Source organism: Brachionichthys hirsutus, chromosome 8 (assembly GCF_040956055.1).
Source record: "Brachionichthys hirsutus isolate HB-005 chromosome 8, CSIRO-AGI_Bhir_v1, whole genome shotgun sequence".
In the NCBI taxonomy this organism is placed as follows: domain Eukaryota; kingdom Metazoa; phylum Chordata; class Actinopteri; order Lophiiformes; family Brachionichthyidae; genus Brachionichthys; species Brachionichthys hirsutus.
Window position 1 is genome coordinate 11609576 of NC_090904.1, and position 4605 is coordinate 11614180.

At 39.3% G+C, this 4605-nt stretch overlaps 1 non-coding gene across 1 annotated transcript; it reads right to left on the reverse strand.

The window, feature by feature from the left end:
* Positions 1-4076: 4076 nt before the first annotated feature.
* On the reverse strand, positions 4077-4149 carry trnaf-gaa (transfer RNA phenylalanine (anticodon GAA)). Its single transcript has one exon. It is a non-coding gene; the product is annotated as a tRNA-Phe (tRNA).
* Positions 4150-4605: the final 456 nt, after the last annotated feature.

Consider the following 4605-nt stretch of genomic DNA (forward strand, 5'->3'; position numbering starts at 1 on the left):
ATCATGATGAAATATGAACAGCTGTTGTGGACCCAACGCCGCAGCCGTCTACTTTGAACCTTGGAAAGATATCCAACTTAAACAGAGTGGCCACTGATTTTATGTTTGTCCCGATTATCTGGTAACGAGACGTAATCTGGTAATGCCTCTAATGACAAAGGTGCAATGAAAAACAGATCTGGCATAAGAATGACTCGCCAGCAACCCGTCTGATGGATTCAGGAACGAAGGAAGTCTCCGTGATTCCCAACAGCAAGGACAAATAAAAGAAAATCCAGGTCCAACACGGTGCACCCCTTGACTCCTAAAGTATATATGAATCACTAGCCTTATTATCACTCTGACACAGTGAGGAGCTTTGCTTTATGAATGCTACTTAAGAGCATCTCATAATGTGCTCTGACTAAACCCAATCATAATCTGTCTTGCCCAATAACAACAAGACAATGCTTTACAGAAAACGTCTGATGTCATATCACCATTACACTAATAGCAGAAGCCCAAGCAACTCTTAGCCCCACCCAATTAGTCATTTTAAACTGCTTATTGGTGAGAAAGCATCACTGATCAATTCAAGCATTTAGCCCATGGAGCCGGGCTTGAGTTAGTGCCAACATTGATTATCTGAAGGAGCAAATTGGTCTGTAATAATGGATATTTCTCATGATGTCTGTGTGAAGCTCTTCATTTTATACAAATACTGTACTGATGTGGGGGTTTATTTAATTTCAACATAAGCGGTTGAGCGTTATTTATGCCAGCTGTTGTTCTTCTGATGCTTTCCTAACGCTAATATATTTAGGATGCCTAAAATTATCTTCAATGTCCAAAGTTATAATAATTTAAAAAAGCACCTTCCAGTAAAATTTCAGCAGTTATTATAAAGGATCCAATGCAATAATAAATATGTTCTGAACAAGTTTTAATTATTTTCTATGTTTACATGGTTATGTGAGTGTAGGCTCTAGGTTCTTTCTATTTATGAATGTAACTTGCACGGGTGCCCCGAGGAGACAAAATACATTTTGTCTGCAGCACCAAGTATCGAACAATTGAATGTAAGTTAATTGTTTGGAAGATAATGATTGATTCAACAAATAGTTCCTGTTATAAATCAAACTTTGAGACATTTTTAGAATATTTTGTCACAGAAAATCTCATTAGATGGATTGTGGATGAGCTCTTGCACTAATTAAGATAAGATAAGATACATTTTATGAAAACTATTGTTTTAAAACATGTAAAGAATAATAATTTGAGACTAATCAAAGTTGTAAATGTAATAAAGTTAATTATATCAAGATTTGACCAGTTGCTTTTTATTTTCACCGTTGCCGCTGTGACAGAAAACAACCTATGACATTACTGAAGCTTCAAGCTATGCAAATTAAATACAGAATATTGACTGAGTAAAATTAAATAGATAGCCTGAAACCAGTATTAGAGGTGCTAAAAAAAAATCAGAGCAATACACCCTAAATGTTAATAGAAAAGAAATCTATTTAGCCTTTTGGTGGGTTGAATAACTTCAAGGCTTTTTGCAAATACCCCATGGATCATCAGGAGGTCCCAGGTGGGCCTGTTGCCTCAGGAAACGCTCACTTCCTCCACTGTGGAGAGAATCCCCAGTTGGTTTAAGTCATATACTGTTAGACGGCAAATAATCCAATTTACCACATTCCCATACTTCTTTGATTTCCTTTGCTTTGTAAGGTCATTTATCTGCAATCTTAATTTGGAAACTGTGATTTCTCCCCTTTGTGACGAGCAGCAGGAGTACCTGCCCCCCTCCTTGGTCGGCTGTCATAAAGGTAAGCAGGTGTCCTTAAAGATGACGAAAAAATTGAATATAACAGACGTGTTCAATTAGAACCAAATTATCTCGAAAATGAATTATTGTGCTCTTAATGGGATGAGTAGGAACATTCCCCTGAGTGCAGCTCTGCTTTAAGGCACAGCACTTTAAGTGGATCAGAACAAACTGCTGCATGAACGGCGAGTTAATGAGGAGCCTAAATAATGACTGAAATGTACACTCAACAACAGTAGAGTTATAGCGCAGTCAGAACAGAGAAGGTTTGATTCATATTCCATCTTTTCTGAAGCACGGCTCAGTTTCTCAGAGGTGATATTTCTGGATTATCACCTAATCCTGTAAGGAAAGACCGACTGGAGATAAAAACTCCTGTGACTTTTTCCTCTGAAGTTTACCAGAAACCCAACACCCTTAAATCAAAGAATCAATATTTTGTTTTCAAATCCTTGTTCAGCAATTATCGCAATTAACTTTATGGTCGATTTTAGCATTCTAATATATTTAAAGGTCCCATATTATACCCTTTTTCCACAAGTTAACGCAGTTCCCAGGCACTTATATGAAATATCTGTGCTAGTCTTTGGTCAAAATAGCAAACAGATGCTGCAGGACATCATCCGTTATTTCTGTCTCAAACAACTGTGACAGAAACGCTCTAAACGTTCTGGAGAAGATTGTGACTTGTATTAAAAGACTACATTAGTTCATTAAAACTAATGTTATTACCTCTGTAACTTCACCTAAAAATTAATTTATGTTATTTGAAAACAAGCCAGCGTTAACGTTTTGGATGCACATGCATAATCCAGGTCTCCTGGGAAACATCCACCAACCACACGGACCCCATGACCTGGATTCATCATTCTTTATACGACTACACTCCAGGGACGTTTCCAGGGATGACACCACAGGGGCAAGTACTGTGTCATACCTAGAGGTGTGCAGATCCAATCCAGATGAAATTTGGAGGTAACATAGAGATCCCCATCTTACATGATTGTGTCAAATTCCATAAACATTAGTCAATAATCAACCGAGATATTGAGGAAGATGTTTTTAAACTCCATTGACTGCAACGTTACCAAAAAATTCAAAGTGATCCAGAATCAAGGATCTCTTCTGGATCGTCACCAAAATTTAACCATCTGTTCCTGGTAACATTCCCTGCATTTCCTGGACATTTCAGTCAACAGACAGACAGACAAACCAACACTGTTGATTACATAACCCCCACCTCATTATACTAATGAGGCAAATGTTTGTTTTAGGTATTTTAGGCTTTTATCTTTTACATTTCTAAGGACAGTGACATCTGCCTGTAAAAATGAAGTCGCCCCACCAGGGTTAACCATGTGTAAAAGGAGAGAGGGAATATGACATCAAGTGTCTCTTTCCCTTTGTCTTAGCCGGTCTCAAGGTGACATGGGAGTCTGGACTCGTCACCACAGCTAACTATGACACTTATTCTCTGTGGAACTCATTAAGGGGCAAAGGGGACCTCTGCGCCAGCAGCATGTTGAACAAGCTGAGACATTTCACTAAAACAAAAAGTCACAATTTACATTTTGTTGAATGAAACACCTGCCCAGCCGCTCGCGGAGCAAATGTTACTCTGCCTTTCCAAGGTGATACGGACACGGAATTAGAAGAAGAACGGGACAGCTTTTGGTGGGATTGTGCCTTGATGCTGTATTTAATGTGACATTTTCTCAGTGCATTCAGTCAGCTGATGGATATTTCAGAATATGAAGTTCAGCAGAACGAAAGTGAGTTGAACACAGTATAATAAAAACTATAGCCGGAAGGATCATTAGCTTGAGCGTGAACCTATGCTAACAGATTTTCCACTGGAATAAAAAAACAAATGTGTAGAATAATTATTTTTAGCCACTTAGCTGCATTCACTCCCATTCACTGACTCCTCAGGATTAATAGGAAGTGAACAGGCTGTCTGCAAAAGGGCTGAGGTAATGCATACTAGAGTTATGTGAAGTATTGATTAAAATGTTGAGCAAAACCCACGGAGCTTTAAATAGCCCGTGTAATTTGGTCACTTTTATTGAATCGTTTTTTCTTTCTTCACTTTTCACATGCAGCATTTCTCTCAGGATGTATGCAGGTTTACAGAAGTTCACCGGGGGTGTGAGTGGACATAAATTGAGGGATGTTTTGGTAACTCTATTATATCACATACAATATTATATTTACACGTAGAGCAGATTTTATGTCATCAAGTTGCCCCAACATTTGATGCGCAGGTTGCTGAAACTTGGGATTGAACCAAGGACCTTCAGATCTTCAGTCTGACGCTCTCCCAGCTGAGCTACTTCAGCACTGGAGCGCAGTGCTTTTCTCTACACCACAAACAGCACACGAGCAAAGCCAGACTGGCGCCGTGATGGGAAGCAGGTGTGGATGTGGACCGTTCTACAAACCTAAATAATGAAGTGCAAGTTATACCTGTGTCCACTTAGACGCTCGCCTCACAGGCAGAACTGATGAATGACGACGCGATGAAAGAAACAAAATCCTCTGTGCCGAAAAACACAAGTAAAATCTTATTTTGTATCAACGCAACATGAAGACACCGGAAGGAGGAGGAGGAGAATGAAAAGGAAGAGCACTCCGTGGAAGTTCCCTTCAGGAGTTGTATTTGCTCTGGGTGCAGCGTAGAGAGCTCAGTAGACAAACAGGCTCACATCTTAATTTTTCAATTAGGATGGCTCTTGTTCTCTAAACATATGCAAACACGGCAGGGTGTCTATTAAAATGCACACTCTAGTGTGGAG